We start from the raw sequence: 23,971 nt of genomic DNA on the forward strand, positions 1-23,971 counted from the left end.
CCGAAAGAAGCCGGACTGCGAGTTGGCTCTATACGGCGCCTGCGCCCCGACGTTCGGCTTCTTTCGGCAACTCGTGACGCGCCGGTCGGAAGGATGTCAATCAATCAATCGGCTAAATGTAATGTTAAATTGTTTTTTTTGGGTGGACCCCCACTTTAAGAGCCAGTTCACACAGGGGCGACCTGGGAACCGACTTGAAGTTGCCCCATGTCGTGTGGTTGAGAAAATCAATGGAAGTGAATGGAGCCGTCTTAATACACACTACTGAAGTTGCTCCGACTTCAGAAAAGGTTCCTGTACCACTTCAATCCGACTTCTAGGCAACTTGTACCCATTGATTTCAATGGAAGTTGCCTCAGAAGTCTGATCACTGTCTTAACTGAAGCAACAATACAGAACGATAACATACATTTCTCAGGCAAACCCCTGTCATGGACCTTGGAATGCTCAAGTGTTTCTACTTATAATCTGTTACACAGTGGGAAGTCTTCTGCCCTGTCTTAAGGCTAACCCCCCCCCCCCCTCCTTCCAGACGGCTCCATGGTCTGGAGGAAAAGCATTGTTCTGTGTTTGGCTGTTTGTGTACTGTGATTGCCCCCTGGGGCTTCTGTCATTACACATATCAGTCCTCCTATTCAAGCTATCGGACCAATCCCTGCTGACCGTTTCAAGTCCTCATTTGCATGGCCAAGGGGACCTAATTGAGAACTACAATGTACTTTACAATTGACCAATAGGAAAGTGGTTGTTGGGGGCAGCGTGTTCAAACTGCTGTATAAAAGTGTGTGTGCGCATCCAATAAAAGAGTTTCCTGTTTGAACTTACATACAGCCTGCCTGGTGTTTGTTCTGATGGATTTCGAACGGCACATAGTTCGAATCCCAAAGCCTTGGATGACCGAACCATCAGACGTTGCGATCTGCAATCTTATTCAATAGCAGTAGAGGAGTGTCGGGAGAGTGGAACCGAGCGAGCAAGAGTCTCGTTACACCCTCACTCCCCCTCCCACAGAGCCGATTGTTGTTTGATTGGCCACTGGAAAGCCTCCTGTCCTGGAGGCGACTTGAAGTTGCCTTGTACTGTCCTGGAGGCAACTTGAAGTTGCCTGATGATTCATACTCAAGTCGTGTCCAAGTTGCCTCCCAAAGTCGTGCTGGAAGTCGTGTTGCCCCTGTGTGAACTGGCTCTAAAGCGGAGGTCCGGCGTTTAAAAAAAACAAAACAAAAAAAACATTAAAAGTCAGCAGCTACAAACAATGTAGCTGCTGACTTTTAATAAGGACACTTAGGCCCCTTTGACACTGGGGCAGGACGTGCAGTGGAGTTATAGTGCCGCTAAAATAACGGCGCAATACCGTCGGAACTCGGCCGATAGCGGTGCGGTATTAACCCCCGCTAGCGGCCGAAAAAGGGTTAATACCACCGGCAATGCGCCTCTGCAGAGGCGCATTGGCGGCGGTATTACCGCGGTGTCCCATTGTTTTCAACGGGAAGGAGCAGTATACACACCGCTCCAAAGATGCTGCTTGCAGGAGATTTTTTCTCTCCCGCCAGCGCATCGCCTCAGTGTGAAAGCCCTCGGCTTTCACATTAAGAATGCAGTGCAGGAGTTTTTAGGCTAAACCGCCTGAAAAACTCCTCAGTGTAAAAGGGGCCTTACTTGTCCAGGGTGCCCGCGATGTCAGCAGCCGAAGACGAGCAATCGCTCAGGTCTCGGCTGCCCCGCCGCCATCCTTGGTGAGGGAATCAGGAAACGTTGCGGGCTTCACTTCCCGGTTCCCTACTGCGCAAATCGCGCGGCGCTATGTTAATGGACGGATGTCTCCTGGGAGACACACGATGTCCCAGAAGACACCACTCCCCATATCCCAGGAGGCAGCGTGAGGAGGAGAAGAAAGAAGACCACCGCGGACAAGGAAGTGGCAGATTAGGACGATCTGCCTAGTAACAGCCACTTCTGGAAAGTATAAAAAAAAAAAAAAATCTAATTTTGTGTAGGCTTTCTGGCTATTTTTTTTTTTCAGGGTGGACCTCCTTTTTAACAGGGCATCAAAAGATAATTCTGTACTTGTCAAAAAAATAAATAAACACCCAATCACACACTAGTCACTTTTCAACTATTAACTTTTTTAAACTGCATATTTCCTTTTTCATTGCTTTTTTTTTTTTTTTTTTTATCAACAATCTTTTAGTTTCAGCATGGCATACATGAATGTTTTATTTCCTACAATTATGTTCCATTATATTGTAATTTCTCCCGACTATGCACAGTACCACAGTTTTTTTGTTTTTGGAGAACATAGACAAGTTCCCTATCCAGTCAAAATGTTTAAAGTAGAAAAATAATATTTTTTAGCGATGCCTTTCACGAGAAATAACCTACAATGCTGTGATGCTTATCAAGTCTTTTGCATTGGCATTAAAAGAATCCACACAAATATCTTGTAAAATTGACATAAGTAGTTAAATGCAGAAAAAAAACATAATAAAATGAAAAACTTAATGTTTTGCACATATGCTGAATAAAAATACTACCCACTATACTAAATGATATATAATAGTATTGTAGAAAAACAGAGCTAGAGAAAGATTCAAGTGTACTGGTTTACAGTAGGCTTAGCAGAACCACTTAATGGCAAGTGACAGCAGGAAAAGCATTTAAAATGCTGGGATACATATAAAAAGTGAGATGAAGTATGTTATTTTACTGTTGTTTCACCTGTCAATTTTGGAATCACACTGTAAGATACAAAGCAGTTCTGGACAGGTTTGAAAGGTAACCAACTAAAAACGTAATAAAAAATACATTTAATAACTTACAATAAATGGTTAGATTGACTGGGGATCTTTGGCTGTGAAAAAAAGGCATCTTCTTTAAATTAAATATGTACTGAGAAAAAAAATATACAGGCCGCCACCTTTCTAGAAATACTAGTTGTCTGGCCGTTTCTGGACACATTTTTTTGTGACAAACTGACCACCTAAATGCTGCCTCTGGACACAATTCTGGTTTTAAACCTTTAAGACTTTTTGAAAGTAGGAAAGCTATATATAGGATCAGGATCAGGATGATTGAAGCACATTATTTCTATTATTACATGGTAATATAAAATGAAATCATTCAACTCACCATAATGCAGAATCAGTGGAAGCCCCGAGCGTGTCGACTGCCATCAGGTGCCCACAGCGGAGTCCCTCCTTACATACAGCCCTGTGTCACATCAAATGCAGCCCGTCCGCCCCCATCAAATGCAGCCCGTCCGCCCCCATCAAATGCAGCCCGTCCGCCCCCATCAAATGCAGCCCGTCCGCCCCCATCAAATGCAGCCCGTCCGCCCCCATCAAATGCAGCCCGTCCGCCCCCATCAAATGCAGCCCGTCCGCCCCCATCAAATGCAGCCCGTCCGCCCCCATCAAATGCAGCCCGTCCGCCCCCATCAAATGCAGCCCGTCCGCCCCCATCAAATGCAGCCCGTCCGCCCCCATCAAATGCAGCCCGTCCGCCCCCATCAAATGCAGCCTGTCCCTCATCAAATGCAGCCTGTCCCTCATCAAATGCAGCCTGTCCCTCATCAAATGCAGCCTTACATTACAGTTAATAAGCGGTGGGGGGGGGGGGGGGGGGGAGTGAACCGCAGAACGGGAGACAAATAGATCACTTAGCTTAGCTGCGTGTGTCTTCTTCCAATGGTCCACTCCGTCCTCATACTTCAGAGAGAAAACTGGAAGCGATGTCTTCAATCTTCTCCTGACTTGGTGACGCTTCAGCCAATCAGGTTACCAATAACAAGAATTCGGGAACCCGATTGGCTGAAATGGCCGTCAGTCTCATTTAAGGAATGAAGTGGGCTGCGTTCCTTAGATAGACTTTCCAAGAAAAGCCCTCCGGCTCTTGGAAGTCTATCAGAGCCGGTGGCTCTGATAGGCACTTCCGCTCAGCCAACCAGCTGCCGTTATTCATGTAATCGGCGCCCTAAGGTCTGGTTATATGAATAGAGTCCAGAGGCAGCTGGCAACAATAATAACATACATTCATGCAATACATGAATGTATGTTATTTGCGAGAGAGGGTGGCCCTGCAGCACCCTCTATAGACGGCCGCCACAACTGCAGTTAAAGTTAAAGTAAAATGACAGAACAAGTAAAATAAAAATTCTTAAAGGGCCCGTTTTTTTTCGTGACTACAGGAGGGGGGGCGGCGCCCTATGGACTGATATATATATATATATATACACACACACGTACGTACGTACGTACGTACGTACGTACGTACGTACGTACGTACGTACACACACACACACACACACACACACACACACACACACACACACAACCATTAAATGAAATTAGCTATTTCGGACAGACTTTTACTCACTTAATTGAAAAATGGGTTAGTAAAAATGGTTGCTGCAATGACTTTTCTGTAAAATAATTTAACTGCATGCAAATGACAGATTGTTACATTTGACCTCCTAAGGTCCAAACTTTCAACAATATCAGAAGTATAAATGTAAAAAAAAAATATATATATATATTATGGCCGGATTCACATACATTGGCGCATGTTTATGCCGAATTCACAAAGCACTTGCCTCCCAAACTGCGCTGGGTTCCCTCGGCGTAGGTGGAAGTGGGCGTGAGCCATGCTAATGAGGCGTGACCCCATGCAAATGATGGGCCGAGTGCCATACAAGTACTTAAAACAAACGGCGCATGCGCCGTCCCGTTGACGTATCCCAGTGCGCATGCTCAGAATCACGTCGGAACTACTCCCTAATATACGCCGGATCACTGCCTACAGCGTGAACGTAACCTACGTCCAGCCCCATTCATAAACTACGCCGGCTTGTGTTCCCTTTGCATGGATGCTGCTGAGTTACACCTCCTTTATGGGGCATAACTTTGCGCCGGACGTATGACTTTACGCGCACTGCATCGGACGGACGTATGTTCGTGAATCAGCCTATGTGAATAGAAAATCAATGGGAGCGCCAAATACGTCCAGCGTAAATATGCGTCCACTCTACCCCGGCGTAGCCAAGTTACGTCGGTCGGATGAAGCCTATTTTTAGGCGTATCTAGTTTTGTGGGCACGGCGTACAGATATGACGGCGCATATTTGCACTTACGTGGCGTATCTCGAGATACGTCGGCGTAAGTGCTTTGTGAATCCTGGCCTATATATATATATATATATATATATATATATATATATATATATATATATATATATATATATATAAAAAATATAAAAAATCGAAGCGGTTCTCATTAAATGCTTCAAGCTCAACCCCACCGCAAAGCAACAGCGAAAGTCTATAGTAATAGATGGTGGAAATTTTTTTTTATGTTTTTGGGGAGGAAGGGATATTTGTAACATGGTGTTCAGGAAGACTATGTCAGCCTTCTATAATGATTTTTTGATAAATAAGTCTTAATATGGCTATAATAAAACTTGATGTTACAAAAATGTTATTGACCTTTAGTAGTCAGTGCCTTAAAAAGGCTAAAATATTTGACAGGGTTATTACCCATTTCTGTAAGGAAAAATGCCTTTTATTTTTGCATGCGGTAAAGTTGTTTATTATTCTTCTCAAAATGCATCCTGGTCCTGTAAATTCTTTGGTTTTCTAGCATGAACTACACAATTAAGATTTTGCCAAAGCCGCTCAGTGATGTTGAAATCAGGAGATATTGATGACCACTCCAAAACCTACACCTTTCATCTGTTGCAGCCACTGAAGGGCAGGGCCAGATTAAGAACATCATGGGCCTGGTGGTGTTGAGGATTTTGGTGGGCCTTTCATAAATAAATATTCAAAGAATTTGGATGAGAGAGGGGTGGGGGGGTAAGGGAGGGAGGATGAGAGAGAAAGGGGGATATGAGAGGATGCGCATGAGCATGTATGGGAATGACATCAACGCAGCCCAACCAAGGCAAGTGAAGGCACAGAGCCCAGAAGGAAGACCGGGTGAAGATGGAAGCGCCCGGGACCCGCCGGACTGATCACAGCGCAGCACTGGAGGGCTCAGTCTGATAATTTAAGTGTACCCTAATGTGCCAATATGCTGTGCATTCTTGTACATTGTGGCATAACCTACCTCAGGGCCTCTAAAAAGTAGTAATGTTAGCGAAGTTTACTACCGCTTTATTATCACAGGATCCTCTCATGGGGCCCCCTACTGGCCCGGTGGCCCTTGGTCAGTGCCTAAGTGCATAGTTGCCAACATTTCAAAAATATTTTTAAGGGACACTTTTTTACAAGTGCTATATTTAGACTAGCTGAGATCCCCTATGTTCCTCTATACATCACAGTAGTAATCACAAAATGAAATAAGTACTAATAATGGGCAGAACAAATATGAGGACTGAGATGATTTCCTTTAGTTGAAATAACAAAAGTGTCTCCATTCTAGATCTGGTAACATTGAGGATATTCAGTATAATTTTAAAGAACGTTTTTTGTGGGTAAGAGGCGTAGGAGAGGATTATGGATGGTATAAAAGTGGGAAGTATGTGCAGGTGATGGAGAGGAATGTGGAGGGTCTAACAGTGGGTACTATGTACAGGAGAGGAGTGTGGAGGGTATGATGGGGGGCGGTATGTATAGGAGAGGAGCGTGGAGGGTATGATGGGGGGCAGTATGTACAGGAGAGGAATGTGGAGAGAAAGATAGTTGGCAGTATGTAGAGTGTGAAGGGTAAGGTTGGGTTACAGTATGTACAGGAGAGGAGTGTGCAGGGTATCACAGTGGGCAGTATGTACTAGAGAGGAGTGTGGATGGTATGATAGTGGGCAGTATCTACAGGAGAGGAGTGTGGAGGGTATGATAGTGAGCAGTATGCATAGGACAGGAGTGTGGAGGGTATGATAGGGGGCAGTATGCACAGGATACTAGTGTGGAGGGTATGATAGGGGGCAGTATGAACAGGAGACTAGTGTGGAGGGTATGACAGCCGGAACCATGTACAATAGAGGAGTTTATGAATGTGGGCAGTATGTACAAGAGAGGAGTGTGGAGGGTATGACAGTGAGCAGTATGTACAGGAGAGGAGTGTAGACGGTATGATACTGAGCAGTATGTACATTAAATGAGTGTGGAGGGCAAAACAGTAAGCAGTATGTACAGGAGAAGAGTGTGGAGGGTATGATACTGAGCAGTATGTACATGAGATGAGTGTGGAAGGGTAAGACAGTGAGCAGTATGTACAGAAGAAGAGTGGGGAGGATATGACAGTGGGCAGTATGTACAGGGAAGACGTGTGGGAGGGTATGACAGTGGGCCCTATGTATAGAAGAGAAGTGTAGAGGTTATGACCGTGGGCACTATGTATAGGAGAGAAGTTTGGAGGGTATGACAGTGAACAGTATGTACAGGAGAGAAGTTTGGAGGGTATGACAGTGAACAGTATTGTACAGGAGAGAAGTTTGGAGGGTATGACAGTGAACAGTATGTACAGGAGAGAAGTTTGGAGGGTATGACAGTGAGCAGTATGCACAGGAGAGGAGTGTGGAGCGTATGACGGTGGGCACTATGTATAGGAGAGAAGTGTGGAGGGTATGACAGTGGGCAGTATGTACAGGAGAGGAGTGTGGAGGGTATGACAGTGGGCAGTATGTACAGGAGAGGAGTGTGGAGGGTATGATGGTGGGCAGTATGTACAGGAGAGGAGTGTGGAGGGTATGACAGTGGGCAGTATGTACAGGAGAGGAGTGTGGAGGGTATGACAGTGGGCACTATGTATAGGAGAGAAGTGTGGAGGGTATGACAGTGGGCAGTATGTACAGGAGAGGAGTGTGGAGGGTATGACAGTGGGCAGTATGTACAGGAGAGGAGTGTGGAGGGTATGATGGTGGGCAGTATGTACAGGAGAGGAGTGTGGAGGGTATGACAGTGGGCAGTATGCAGAGGAGAGGAGTGTGGAGGGTATGACAGTGGGCAGTATGTACAGGAGAGGAGTGTGGAGGGTATGATGGTGGGCAGTATGTACAGGAGAGGAGTGTGGAGGGTATGATGGTGGGCACTATGTATAGGAGAGGAGTGTGGAGGGTATGACAGTGAGCCGCATGTACAGCAGAGGAGTGTGGAGAGTACGACAGTGGGCACTATGTACAGGAGAGAAGTGTATGACAGTGGGCACTATGTACAAGAGAGGAGTGTGTAGGGTATGACAGCGGGCACTATGTATAGGAGAGAAGTGTGGAGGGTATGACAGTGGCCACTATGTATAGGAGAGGAGTGTGGAGGGTATGTACAGGTGAGAAGGATGAAGGAATCTGGGAAGGAAAAATGTAAAGGTTTGTGGAAGGATGTTTAGGAAATGCGTAGTGGTTAATCGGTACATACATGGATTGAAATTATGCCAATTAAGCAGAAACCAGCCATAGTCGATCTATGTATGGGCTAGCTGGTTTTACACAAGTCAATCTATTATGTGAGTTGAGTACAACCAGCCTGTCAGGTTTTTCCCAAAACAATCAGTGCTGCGAGCTATAGTTGGCAACACTGATCATTCACAGGCAGAACACAATAACACTGCAGGAGTGATTCCCCCATCCACAAATCAGCAGGTGAGAGGGTGTGTGGGGACAGGCTGGGGAGAGATACTAGTCAGTCCCTGGGAAGGCCCTGGCTAGTATCAGAGCCTGAAACACACAGGTTACATACGCCACGATCGTTCGAGCGAGAGCAATAATTCTAGCACTAGACCTCCTCTGTAACAACAAACATGTAACCTGTAAAAGAAAATTAAAGCATCGCTTAGGACAGTGGTCATCACCCCCGTCCTCAGGGCCCACTAACAGGCCAGGTCTGCAAGATAACTGAAATACATTACAGGTGATATCATTTTCTGCTCAGTGATTGCAGTATTCTAGTGTGCATTTCCCCAAGGTAATACAAAAACCTGGCCTGTTAGTTGGCCCTGAGGACAGGGTTGATGACCACTGGCTTAGTACACAAAAAAAAAAAAAGGGCTAACTTTAGTGTTTTTTTTATACATAGGGTTCTGAGTAATTTTCTAGCAAAAAACGATGATTTTTACATGTAGGAGAGAAGTGTCAGAATTGTCCGGGGTGGTGAGGGGTTAATTACCGTAAGTAATATACAAATAATTATTATAAGCCCTGTGATCTCATCCTCTCAGTCTGCTGCAGAGTGTGTCAGCTGGTATTTAAACTGGCCGCTCTGTATGTAGCTTCTGACAGGCTGCGCAAGCAGCCCCGTATCTCCGGAACCATAAATGATAGGAGCCACATATTTTGACCAGTGGTGGGGTGGGCTTTAGCTACATACGAGCTACAATCCTCGAAGTCCATCTTTTTTTTTTTTGGGCAAATGGGCCTATCTTGAGGAAGGGGCCTGGAGCTGCAGCTCCAATAGCCCCTACGTTAATCCGGTCCTGCTGAAGGGTTGACTTGGCCTTATCCTTTGAATCATTACCATGTTGAAAAATCTAAGTGCACTCAATGTGCATCTACCTGGCAGATTAATATTTTCCTCCAATATTTTGTATTTAATTTTCTATCTATAAACTTTGGATAAATTCCCTGAGAAATACAGTGCATCCGGAAAGTATTCACAGCACTTGACTTTTTCCACATTTTTATGTTACAGCCTTATTCCAAAATGGATTAAATTCATTTTCCTCAAAATTCTACAAACAATACCCCCATAATGACAAAGTGAAAGAAGCTTATTTGAAATCTTTTCAAATTTATAAAAATGACACTCAAAATTTAGCTCAGGTGCATCCTGTTTCCACTGATCATTCTTAAGATGTTTCTATAACTTGATTGGAATTCATCTGTGGTAAATTCAGTTGATTGGACATGATTTGGAAAGGCACACATCTGTCTATATAAGATGCCACAGCACAAACCAAGCCATGTAGCCCAAGGAACTGTCTGTAGACCTCCGAGATAGGATTGCATTGAGGAACAGATCTGGGGAAGGGCTCAGTACAGTTTTTCAGCATTCAAGGACCCAATGAGCACAGTGACCATCATCCGTAAATGCAAGACGTTTGGAGCCCGGACAAACTGAGCGATCAGGGAGAAAGGGCATTAGTCAGGGAGGTGACCAAGAACCTGGTGGTCACTCTGACAGAGCTGCAGCATTTCATTGTGGAGAGGAGACCCTTCCAGAAGAACAACCATCTGCAGAACTCCACCAATCTGGCCTGTATGGTAGAGTGGCCAGACAGAAGTCACTCCTCAGAAAAAGACACGACAGCACGCCTGGAGTTTGTCAAAAGGCACCTGAAGGACTCTCAGACCGTGAGAAACAAAATTCTCTGGTCTGATGAAACAAAGATTTAACTCTTTGGCCTGAATGGCAAGCATAATGTCTGGAGGAAACCAGGCACCACTCATCACCTGGCCAATACCATCCCTACAGGGAAGCATGGTGGTGGCAGCATCATGCTGCAGGGATGTTTTTCAGCGGCAGGAACTACAGGTGAAACTCAAAAAATGTGAATGTCGTGCAAAAGTTCATTTGTTTCACTAATGCAACTTAAAAGGTGAAACTTTAAAGAGATAGACTCATTACATGCAAAGCAAGAGATAGTTCTAGCCGTGATTTGTCATAGCTGTAGCTCATGAAAACCCCAAATCCACAATCTCTGAAAATTTGAAAATAGTGAAAAGGTGCAATATTCTACGCTCAAAGTGTCCCACTCTAATCAGCTAATTAAGCCATAACACCTGCAAAGGGCCTTTGAGCCTTTAAAAGGTCTCACAGTCTGGTTCAGTAGGAATCGCAATCATGGTAAAGACTGCTGACCTGACAGTTGTGCAGAAAACCATCATTGACACCCTCCATAAGAAGAGAAAGCCTCAAAAGGCAATTGCAAAATAAGTTGGTTGTTCCCAAAGTGCTGTATCAAAGCACATTAACCCCTTAACGCCCGCCGCACGACTATATACGTCCGCAAAATGGCACGGACAGGCAGATGGGCGTATATATACGTCCCTGCCTTCTAGCGGGTGGGGGGTCCGATCGGGACCCCCTCCGCTGCGTGCGGCGGGCGGATCCCCTTTGGGGAGCGATCCGGGACGACAGCGCGGCTATTCGTTTATAGCCGCTCCGTCGCGATCGCTCCCCGGAGCTGAAGAACGGGGAGAGCCGTATGTAAACCCGTGCTTCACTGTGGCGGCGTATCGATCGAGTGATCCCTTATATAAAGGGAGACTCGATCGATGACGTCAGTCCTACAGCCACACCCCCCTACAGTTGTAAACACACACAAAGTGAACACTAACTCCTACAGCGCCCCCTGTGGTTAACTCCCAAAATGCAACTGTCATTTTCATAATAAACAATGCAATTTAAATGCATTTTTTGCTGTGAAAATGACAATGGTCCCAAAAATGTGTCAAAATTGTCCGAAGTGTCCGCCATAATGTCGCAGTCATGAAAAAAAATCGCTGATCGCCGCCAATAGTAGTAAAAAAAAAAAAAATTAATAAAAATGCAATAAAACTATCCCTTATTTTGTAAATGCTATAAATTTTGCGCAAACCAATCGATCAACGCTTATTGAGATTTTTTTTTACCAAAAATAGGTAGACGAATACGTATCGGCCTAAACTGAGAAAATTTTTTTTTTTATATATGTCTTTGGGGGATATTTATTATAGCAAAAAGTAAAAAATATTGAATTTTTTTCAAAATTGTCGCTCTATTTTTGTTTATAGCGCAAAAAATAAAAACCGCAGAGGTGATCAAATACCACCAAAATAAAGCTCTATTTGTGGGGAAAAAAGGACGCCAATTTTGTTTGGGAGCCACGTCGCACGACCGCGCAATTGTCTGTTAAAGCGACGCAGTGCCGAATCGCAAAACCTGGCCTGAGCATTTAGCTGCAAAATGGTCCGGGGCTTAAGTGGTTAATAGAAAAGTTATGTGGAAGGAAAGAAAGTGTGGAAAAAGGCGCACAAGCAGCAGGGATGACCGCAGCCTGGAGAGGATGGTCAGGAAAAGGCCATTCAAAAGTGTTGGGGACTTTCACAAAGAGTGGACTTGGGCTGGAGTCCATGCATCAAGAGTCACCACACACAGACGGATCCGGGACATGGGCTTCAAAAATTCCTCTTGTCAAGCTACTCCTGAACAAACAATGTCAGAAGCGTCTTACCTGGGCTAAAGAAAAAACAGACCTAGTCTGTTGCTCAGTGGTCCAAATTCCTCTTTTCTGATGAGAGCAAATTTTGCATCTCATTTGGAAACCAAGGACCCATAGTATGGAGGAAGAATGAAGAGACACACACTGCAAGATGCTTGAAGTCCAGTGTAAAGTTTCCACAGTCTGTGTTGATTTGGGGAGCTATGTCATCAGCTGGTGTTGGTCCACTATGCTTCATTAAGTCCAGGGTCACAGCAGCCATCTACCAGGAGATGTTGGAGCACTTCATGCTTCCTTTCGCAGACGAGCTCTATGGGGATGCTGACTTCATTTTCCAGCAGGACTTGGTCCCTGCCCACACTGCCAAAAGCACCAAAACCTGGTCACATGACCGTGGGATTACTGTGCTTGATTGGCCAGCAAACTCGCCTGACCTAAACCCCATAGAGAATCTATGGGGCATTGCCAAGAGGAAGATGAGAGACATGAGACCCAACAATGCAGAAGAGCTGAAGGCCGCTATTAAAGCATCCTGTTCTTCCATAACACCTCAGCAGTGCCACCGGCTGATAGCTTCCATGCCACGCCGCACTGAGGCAGTAATTGCTGCAAAAGGGGTCCAAACCATGTACTGAGTACATATGCTCGCTTATACTTTTCAGAGGTCCGATATTGTTCTATGTACAATCCTTGTTTTATTGATTGCATGTAATATTCAAATTTTCGGAGATTGTGGATTTGGAGTTTTCACGAACTGTAAGCCATAATCACAATTATGACAAATCATGGCTTGAACTATCTTTCTTTGCATGTAAAAACTGCCCAGAAATAGGTGTGCCAAGCTGGTAGCATCACACTCAAAAAGTCATGAGGATGTAATTGATGCCAAAGGTGCTTCAACAAAAGTATTGAGTAAAAGCTGTGAATACTTATGTACATGGGATTTGTTTTTTATTTTTAATAAATTTGCAAAGATTTCAAACAAACTTCTTTCACGTTGTCATTATGGGGTATTGTTTGTAGAATTTTGAGGAAAATAAATGAATTTAATCCATTTTGGAATAAGACTAACATAACAAAATGTGGAAAATGTGAAGCGCTGTAAATACTTTCTGGATACACTGTACTTCTCATAGGGCTTTTTAACTCCTCTTCAGTTTATGGTTGTGACCATAAAAAGGTAAGTTTTGAGCTTCACTCCAAAATCATCTTCCAAAAAAAAAATAAAAAAAAAATCCCCAAATTTTTATTACATTTTTTATATATCCAACAAAAGGGTATTTATTGTGCAGAATTGGTATACAGTATTATGGCAATACGGTACAATGCAGCTCAACAACAAGCAACTTATATCTTCTCCAGCAGGTCACAATATTCTATATAACCAAGTAATCAACGATTAATTCCCATTAATCTGTCCGCGACCAGATCCACCAGGGCAGGTCTCGGAACATCCAGTCACGGTGGTAATATCCTCTCAAATATGAATGCCCTTCCCCTGTGCTAGTATATACGTTTTTCCATTCTCAGCACCATACCCAATGTTAGTAATCAATTCCTTTATTGTCAGGGGACCCTCCGATTTCCAATGGATCCCAATAAATTTCTGGCCTGGAATAAGACTCTGTATAGCCTCTTTAGTGTGCACCTCCCACTCATATCCTTCCCGCGCACCCAGGAGACAGGCTCTCTGGTCCTGTGGAAGAAAAACTTTAAATACTGAATTGACCATGATCACTAATCCAGGCCCAATATGTGTGTAGTTTGGGACAGTGCCATAGAAGGTGTATGAGGTCCCCATGGTCACGTTCACATTGTGTGTTCATCAGTTGGAGTCTGTGGGGAGTATAGTAAATTCAAAACAATATATATATAACTGGGTAAGCCTTTGAGCAAGCATCTACCGCCTGAAATATCTCTTCCCATTGCTCCTCATCCAGCTGCCCAAAGTCTGCTTTCCATTTCTCCTTCACTTTCAGGGGGGTGTTGCTTCAAAAACAGATTGTAACAGTATAGCATAGCATTGGGAAATAAAACCCTTAGATGAGTCAGCATCCCTAATGAGACTAAACACTGGGGTCGGGGACAGACGCCACTCTGAAGACCGGCTTTGTACCGCAACCATGTGGTGGAGTTGTAAGTAATGGAAATACATGGAGGACAGCAGGTTATATGCCTCTTTCAGGTCAGTGAAGGTGCTTAACACCCCATTATGGAAGATGTGCTTAAGATGTATAACCCCATATGTTTTCCACTTAGCTCCAGATTGCAGCTTGGCCAATTCAGTATAAGTGTAGTTTAACCAAATAGGACTATAATCTGTATAGCCATCCGCCTTCTGGAGACACTTGGATTTATTCCATACTTTTTGAACAAGTCTATAGGTCAGGTACTTTTTATGAGGCTTTACAAAGGCTAGAGCCTCCAGAGCCATGGGAATAGGTCCTCTGCGCACAGTGCGGAGAAATAGTGTCTGTGAAGAACTTTGTGCATCTACACCCGAGCTATAGTCCAGCAATGGGAATATGCCACTATCACTGCTCAGCCTGATGCTGTGTACATGTGCCTTTAGAAATGCCTGTAACCATCACCCATACAGCACTTACACGCCCTTGTATGCTCTGTGTCCCTCCGTCAGCCACCAGACTCTTTCCAGAGTAAAAAGCTTTATAGGCAGTAAGCCTTGCGCCTGTGCTGTGAATTACATGAACACTCGTTTCCACATGCACGGTGGACACGCCAAGCCACACCCCCCGATTCCTAGGATAGCTTATTTAAACAGAGCTATTCCCACGCACGAACGAACAGTCCTGCAAACGGACCACTCGGGGGGGGGGGGGGGGGGGAGCTGTATCCCCAGGGAAAGCCGACTGCCGTGTTTCAGAGGTAGCCTTCCCCAGCCCCTTTGGCAGTCATGACAGAGCGGAATAAGGAGGCAACACTGTTCCACAGGAGCGCTGACAGACACGGAGCATACTGCTGGGGACGCATGGTAATGTTAAACACCAGGTATGTTACAATTACACTTTCTAGTGGTAAAAAACAGGCACGGCATCGTCTACACAGAAGCCCATAAGTGAACTGTATGTGTTCCTTATGATCTTTTTTGACTTACCATTTCCGCAAAATACTGCTGGAAAGCATAGCCAGATCCAATCTTCACCCATGACGGCAGGCCATGTCATGACAGACCTTCAAGGACCGGGTCCCCCTTGCATACTAGGGGGTTCCACACCCTTGGACCCGTACAGCACCCTGCCAGGACATCCTTTGGGTTAGACACACGTGACCAAGGAGCCAGATCCCAGGGTCCAGCCCTCAACAAAGGAGCATTACAGGCAAGTGACCTCCCTTTTTCTCTTCCACAAGGCTCGGGTACCATCCATTCTGGCCATGGCTTTTTGGCATCTGAGATCGGATCCGACTGCATAGCCCCCTGGATCCTGCTTAAGGATTTCCGCAACTTGGCTTCTTTATCATATCACTTCATCAACTGTGACCAACACCTTCAGACACTGGTGAAAAAACTTCCTGTATGGGAGGGGTTATATAGAGGGGGAATTCCTGTCTTGGGTTGCCAGTGTCCTTTCACCTATAGGTGGCGTATAACCCACATAGTAATTACTATGGCTGCTTTATGTCCTGTGATGTACAATAAGAAAAAACTGTGCCCGTCTTCATTCCAGGCTGCAAAGCAAGAAAAGTAGGATTTTTTATACTCACCGTAAAATCCTTTTCTCCGAGTCCATGGACACAGCGCCTTAAATCTTGACAAGTGGGTTATGTTCCCTGTTTATAGGAGAGGACTAGGCAGAAACATGTTAGATAATTAAATACATGTTACCGCCCCCTGGGACCGCCAGGGGGCGGTCCCTCCAGACATAACCCTCCTCACTGCAGCTTGCAGCCTCAGTTCGTAACAAGCAGTACAAACCTAAAAAGGAGGGGTGGGCACTGTGTCCGTCCATGGACTCAGAGAAAAGGATTTTACGGTGAGTACAAAAAATCCTATTTTCTCTCATCGTCCATGGACGGACACAGCTCCTTAAATCTTGACAAGTGGGACGTCCCCAAGCAGTGTCAAAAACGAGGGGTGGGAAATACATCAGTAAAACCAATTTTAACTTCACCCCAAAACAAGCAGAGCTCCTCAACAGAGGAGGTGCAACTTTAAACGGCTGCCTGCAAAAACTAGTGGCTGAAAGAAGCATCAGAAGATGCACTCACAGCAACCATGTACATTTTGGAAAAAACGTGAACGGACAACCAAGTCGCCGCCTCGCACACCTGTGAGACCGACGCGTGATGTCGTAAAAACACCCAGGAAGCACCAATTGCCCTGGTCGAAAGTGCTGCGACCGGAGAAGGGGGGCCCGCCCCCTAAGAGCATAGGCCTGTATGACAGTCTGCCTGATCCACCGAGAAAGGGTGGTCGCCGAAACCGCCAGGCCCTTTTGTGGACCAGACACCGACACAAAAAAGGGTCAGAGCTCCAAAACGGAGCCGAGCAGGCAGGTACACCCGCAAATCGCGTACCACGCCTAAAGTATGAAAAACAACCTCCGTAGGATGCGACAGCCAAGGACATAGTGGAAGAACAATGCCCTTATTCAGGCGAAAGGCCGAAACCACCTTCGGAAGAAGGGAAGGTCGGGGACGCATCACCACCTAATACTTATGGAGGATCAAGCATGGCGGCTTGCAAGACAAGCACGCCAACTCAGAGACCCCTCCAACAGAGGTAAAGGCCACTAAAAGGGCCACCTTCTGAGATGGTGTCAAGAGAAAATCTCTCTGATGTTTCCCAAAGGGAAGGTTCCTGAAGAACCGAGAGCACTAGAGTCAAAACTCATGGGGGAAGAGATGGGCCAAGAGGGGAAAGTATATGACAAACACCCCGCACAAAGAGGTACCCCACCAGGGAACAGGCCGCAAAAAGGCCACTAAAAGAACACAGCCAAGGCTGAAATCTGCCCCCAAACGGTGCTTTAAGCAATTTGAGATCCACTCCAAGCTGTAAAAACAGCAGGACCCTGGCCACCAAGTACGTCCGTGGACGTCACTCCATCTCTTCGCACCAAGAGATGTAGGCCTGCCAGGTGCGACGCTAGATCCTATGGAAGACTACCGTGCCCTCAGCATGGTTGAGATGACTGAGTCGGACAGACCCCGGTATCTTAAAGTCTGGCTACCAATAGCCCTGTTGAGCAAGTCAGTGACTGTACAACAGGAGGGACAGAAGGGACCTCCCGCCCTGGTGACCGACAGGGTACTTCCGCTATGAGGCGCCCAAAATCGGCGTACCAAGGACGCCGCGGCCAATCTGAAGCGATTAGAACCATCGGGATCCCCTCAGCCTCCACTCCATGGAGCAGCCGAGGAAGCAACAACAATGGAGGAACAGCATAAAGCCGCCGATACAGACCCCACCGGGCCACCAGCGCGACTGACGTGTCTGTACCAGAACACTAGACCTGGCCACTTACTTCGACACCCTTGCAGTGGAAACGAGCAGCCAGGAGATAAACGAGTGGATAAGCCCACGGCAAGCCCTGGTCACGTGACGACGCAGGCCTTCCTGGGTTTGAACCCAGAGTCAAATGCACGCAGGGCAGGCAGTCTACCGCTGAGCTATAATCTCTCCTACCCTGTGAGACTCACCTCCTGCAAGGGAGCCGAAACACCCCCAAGCACAAATACCAGTCGCCCTGGTCCAGCATCTGGCGACTCCAATAGTCCGCCTGCCGCTATACCTGATCCGAAGCCACGGACGTGGCGTTGTCCGGCTGAATCCAGAACGGACAACCTCGCAAACTCCTCGAACATGAGGAGAAGCATAGCCTGATCACCCAAATAGTAGGACAATGAACGGTAGACAGGGTCCACAGCACCCAGGCGGCCTCCCACCCAGGCCCGACCCTGGGTAGCTACTGAGATCAGACGAGAGCGGGCACCTTCAGGGGGGTGTGGCCGTAGGTCCACGCAAGTCCAGCGACTCAGGGCCGACTGGATCCCCCAGGTGCCCCCACAACCCGTGAGGCTGGCGTCAGTCGTAAACACCGACCACTGGAAGAAAAAAACAACTTCCCAGACCGAAGAGTCGGGGAACTCCGTCACCAACTCAGAGAGACCCTGACTAGGTGGCCCACCTGAATCTGATGATTTCAGAGACAAGAGACTTTTACCACCTGGACAGCATTTCCCCTGGCAACCCAAGTGTGGAACTGGGCATACAGTACCGCCTGGAAGGAGGCTACCCACAGGCCCCGGAACTGCATGTACTCAGAGAGAAGACCGCTAGCGTGATGCCAATACCTTCACCGCAGACTGAAGAGTCTGCAATTTCTCCAGGGGAAAAAGGATCTTCGCCACCGAGGAGTCCGGATCAACCCTAAGGATAAGTGCGAGCTCCTAGGTGAAAACCCTTGGTGCTGACGCCAGATCCAAAGGGAGGGCCACAGACTGACAGAAGCCCTCCCCCATCACGAAGCACAGAAAATTCTGTGACATGTGCAAAACGGGACATGCATGTATGCTTCCCTGCGAAACTACCCAACGTTCACAGAAAAATTCAGGGCCAGAGGCCCATAGAAAACCCCAAGCGTCCCGTCCTGCAGGAAAGGTAAAATTACCCCGCAGCTTAGCAACTCCCACACTGCCCAAGGCAGACCGACAAGCCGGGAGAGGAAGACACGAGGAAAGAACTCTGTTCGGACACTAGATAGGGTTTACTCCTATCCACAGAAGAGACCACCTCGCAGACCCACTGGTCAGAGAGCAGGGAGGTTCACTGAATTGTGAACCTGTAAGCTGCCCCCCCACCTAGGGCAGGGAGGGAAGGCTACATACATTGGCGGGATTTTCGTGCCGGCGTGATCGGCTTACGCACCCAGGGGCGGGTTAGTCCCCCAGCTGAGCCTTTGTCGGCCTGGGAGGGTTGCCCTTTAATAATACATACACAGTGTGTATGTATATTATGTAGGTGTATGCACACGTTTTTGGAGGGTGGGAGGAAACTGGAGTACCCAGAGGAAACCCACGCAGACACAGGGAGCGACAATGCAAGCTCCAGGCAGATTGGCGTCAGTGTCCGGAATCGAATCAATTACTCTCTTGCTGCCAAGTAATGGAGTTAATCACTACACCGTGTGCATAAAACAATCTCTGAAACAGAAGCTCTGAATTACCAGGGCGCAGCATTCAATGAAGCATCACAGATCTATACGAGGCCCTGGACCAGCAGGTCCGCTAGCCTAATAACTTCGGGAGAGAGTCGGTGCTCCTCCACTGTCTGGCGCAAAAAGCTCACTCCGAGAGTGACTGAGACCCCAGAGTGGTGGCCACAATAGGGCACAAGTCAGACCCCAGCATGGTAAACATGGAAAGGGCCAGTACTTCGGATCTTCTAACAGTCAGATCCATACAAGCGGGGACACTGAACCACCAGGCGGTAAGGGACTACAAAAGCCCTCATCGGCTTTTCTCATTCCACATCTTAGAAATCAAAGAAGGACACAGAAGGGAAAAAAAAACTACACAGAGTGGTCTGATTTGTGTGATCCAAAAAAGACAGAGCCCTCGGCGGAAACCCAGCTGCACTATACAGCTTAAAAGAGTCCCGTACAGCAGTGAGAAGTGCACCCATAAAATGCCTTATCCTGCTTTTTTTATTTTTTTTACTACACAGGTACCTGGTCCATGGCTCCATAACAGAGCATTCCCCTGGGGATAACGGGGGGAGGGGGCACTCTTAACCCCTGCCCGCCCCCACCCTGGCACAAAAGTGTCAATGGCTAACAATCAAGCCTCTGTGGGAATCCCAGGTGCCAACACCTGCTGCTACCACCAGCATATGTTGGGGAAGGACCAGATACTGACTCCAAATATTAAAGACATTTACATGCACACCTGTCTTAACAAAAAACTGATGCTCCTAGGGCCCTATTCAGGGCATCTTACACACTTGCTACACTGACCAGAGGTACCCAGGGGACTCACCTCAGGAGGAGACTGCCCAGTGCTGACGACCGCTCTCAGCACACGGCGTGTGGAGAGAAAAGGAACCGTGAAGGAACTGTGCAGCGTCTGCAGGGACCTGTGTGCGCCGTAGGATACAGCACTAGGGGTCAGGACTGCACAAAGATGGCCGCTGAGGGTTCAGAACGTGGCCACAGAAAAATGGCCGACCGCAATGTAAGCGGCACATGGCGCGGCTACGACAAAATGGCCGCCAATAGGAGTTTTCAATGTAATTGAAAACCTCCCAAAAAATTGCGCCAGCGCCGGCCAAATGCTGCAATTAAACAGGGAAATCCTCCTAGGGTTTTTACAGTGAAAACCCCCACAGGAAAGTACCATGTACAAACAATAAAAAATGCCAGATAACACAGCCCCCTCAGGAAGGGCCCCCCAATCCCCTGACAGTGTGTTTTAGCAACGCAACAAAGGGAAGGGAGCAGGGAAGGGAGGAGAAGAGGACCCCTGAACCCCAGGAATGCCCAGCCGTACCAACCCACCGAAGCGGGAGGGACTGTACTTACCCGTCCAGGCGCGGACCTGCTGACTCATTCCTGACAGAACTACAACCGCAATGGAGGTAGCCGTCTGCCCGGTCCACTGTGAGTGAGACAACACCACAGCCCAGTCATATGTGGACCTCGGAGCAAAGCTCACCGGCCACCCCAGGAGTCATGGGGTATGGCGTGGCAGACCCAGCCTCTTTGCAAAGGTGTGCCCACGTTTGCTGGTCGGACTGAGTAGACTACAAGGATCTATATTATCCAGCCTGTCTCTCAGCCGACAGTTGAAAGAAGATTCTTCAAGAAAGGGTAAAATGAAACTAAATAAAATAAAATTTCTCCTCAGGGCGCTGGGCCCAAAGGGAGCCATACGTCCTTCTCCTTTGCTAGGCAGAACGAAACTGAGGCTGCATGCTGAAGTGAGGAGGGTTATGTCTGGCGGGGCTGTTCAACTCTGTTAATGTAACATGTATTTAAAGCGGATGTGCCACTAAAAAAATATATTAAAAGCCAGCAGCTACAAATACTGCAGCTGCTGACTTTTAATATTAGGACACTTACCTGTCCTGGAGTCCAGCGGCGTCCGCAGCAGAGGACGGACGAGCGATCGCTCTTCACCCTGCTGCTCCCCCCTCCATCCACGGTGAGGGAACCAGGAAGTGAAGCGCTCCGGCTTCACTGCCCGGTTCCCTACGGCGTCAGGTGTCAAATGTGAAAGGTGTCAAATGTGACACCGGAGGGGGCCGATCAGCGCGACTTCACTTTAGGGTGGAGATCCGCTTTAATTATCCAACATGTTTCTGCCTAGTCCTCTCCTGTAAACAGGATACATAACCCCAACTTGTCAAGATTTAAGGAGCTGTGTCCGTCCATGGACGATAAGAGAAATTTGATTTTAAGAAGGGGTTTGGGGGAGCGATTATTTTCTATATCCACTGTAGACTAAGGGGTTGGAACTTAAATCAGTCTATGAAAGACTGGATACTCTTGGAACAGTCTTTCTACAATCTTCTGCATGGATCTCCCCTCAGTAATTGTCCACTTAACTGATCCCCTTGTAGGCCCTGTTCTATGCATCTTTCATATGGTATGCAAGATGCTTACCTTCTCCTCCGTGCCATCCATTGTGTACAATTGTGTTGCTAGCTGTGATTGGTCACAGTGATCATATGGTGCAGACTGGGACAATCATGGTCCATCTGTGCCATGTGATCAGCTGTGGCCAATCACAGCTAATCGCAACAAAAACTGAATTGATATCATTTAGTAAAATGAAAAGCAAACGTGTAAAATAAAAAAAATATATACACTGATCAATTCCTCAGAGTAGTACAATGTTACTATGGTAAATATTGCTCTGATCAAAGTGTGTAAAAAAAATACAATAAAAAAAATATAGAAATAAGAAGAAATTAATAGTTTTTTTTCTCCCTTAAGTGTCCCTGATCACCGTCACACCCATTATATGATGTTGCTTTACTGCACTGGTGACAGTATGTATAAACACACACACACACCTTAATTTTCGAAAAAATGACAAAAAAAATTCCAACTTCCAAACATTTGTCATTCTTTTTACTAAATATCTTACCCTACTACAGAAAAATGAAAGCAAGGGAGACCGTTTTAAGGCCCCCGAACTCAAGGGACTGTGATCTTTAGGAATATTCCAGGTCAGCTGACTTTTCAGAATATTCCAGAAGGATGGGTCACATGAACACCTGGAACATTCTAGAAGGGGGGGAAAAAAAAAAAACTATTTAAGGCAGCTTCATCAAGCCTGCACAGCCAGTCCTTAAGACCTCTGCCTGTGAGCTCCTAGGGCTATAATACAGGCTATAATACCGGAGCTCTCAGGTGAGGTGCTTGGGTGACATGAAGAGTATTGTTCGGTGCCTAATTGAAAGAGCCAGGGTAGAAGACAGGGAAGAATGAATGAAAAGATGCCTCTCCTTACCACACCCACCGGAAAAATCAGGCATCAGCATCCACCTCTGCAGTAGACCCAGCCATGGCCGCTGCCTCCGCCGTCCCCGATGCCACCGGTCCCTTGGTTCCTGATGTATCTGTCCCATGGAGGGATGAAGAAGCTCTGTGTGTCCTAGGAGGACCTGATCTCAGCAGTGAACAGGAATAGGAAGGCAAGCTTGGAAGGTCAGCGGTGGGCAGGCTTCCGGTTAAACGAAGGAGGGCTCAGAGGAGGAGTTTTTTTCCCCTTCACCGCCCAGCAGGACTGATGGCTCTATTAGCCGGAAATTTGTCATCACGGCTCAACAAGGCGGAGAGGCTCCCAACAAGAACAACAGAGGACCGCCCAGCAGGCTGGTCTCCTTGGCAACTGGATGTGTCGGTGTCTCAGGCAGTTCCCTCAGCAGTTAACCCCTGATGTGACAGCCTGTCTACAGTACCTAGCAGCAGCTCCAGCCAGCCCAGCAGATTTCTGTTGTGTGCTCTTCAGCAGCTTCAAACATAATTCCAGAGAATGGGGAGTTGTCTCAGCCGCTAAATCCGGCTACTACCTTTTCTGAATGAACAGAGTCAGTGATCACTGACTCTGTCCATTCATATAACAGAAATATTGTAACCTGCGTTTACGATGCTTCAGTTTATGAATGGAGAGGAGCCTCGGTCTCCTGTTGATTCATTTTCAGTGCAGCTGAGAAAGGGACTGGGGAATCTGTGTCCTTAGTCCCTTTTCTCGGTCTCAAAGGGGAGATGTCAGAGCTCTGTTAAGACCCCTGTTATCTCACCAAAGCCCCCAACAGGGCTAAAAAAATAAAAAATTGTAAAAAAATACAAATTAAAATAAAAAACACACTGACACCATCCATCCCCCCTCCAAGAAAGCACTGAAAAAAACATAAAAAAAAAAAAAAAAAAAAAAAGACCGACATGTGCCACTGTCACATGACATAAAAACTCGGCATCGGTCAGTACTTGAAAAAAAAAGTATCGGTACTTGTACTCGGTCTTAAAAAAGTGGTATCGGGACAACCCTAATATAAAGTATACATTCATCTTAAAGCGGAGGTTCACCCCTACAATATACTTTTTCCCCTGATGCTCGTTTTGTCTAGGGGAATCGGCTAGTTGTTTTAAAATATGAGCAGTACTTACGGTTTACGAGATGCATCCTCTCCGTCGCTTCCGGGTATGGGCTGCGGGACTGGGCGTTCCTATTTTGATTGACAGTCTTCCGAGAGGCTTCCGACGGTCGCATCCATCGCGTCACGATTTTCCGAAAGAAGCCGAACGTCGGTGCGCAGGCGCAGTATAGAGCCGCACCGACGTTCGGCTTCTTTCGGCTACTAGTGACGCGATGAA

General features: G+C 46.8%; 1 protein-coding gene across 2 annotated transcripts in view; it reads right to left on the reverse strand.

Moving 5' to 3' along the window:
- Positions 1–23,971, reverse strand: part of XRCC6 (X-ray repair cross complementing 6) — a 247,393-nt gene that overhangs the window by 75,210 nt on the left and 148,212 nt on the right. The window lies entirely within an intron of this gene.

This window comes from Rana temporaria, chromosome 7 (genome assembly GCF_905171775.1).
Source record: "Rana temporaria chromosome 7, aRanTem1.1, whole genome shotgun sequence".
NCBI classification, from domain to species: domain Eukaryota; kingdom Metazoa; phylum Chordata; class Amphibia; order Anura; family Ranidae; genus Rana; species Rana temporaria.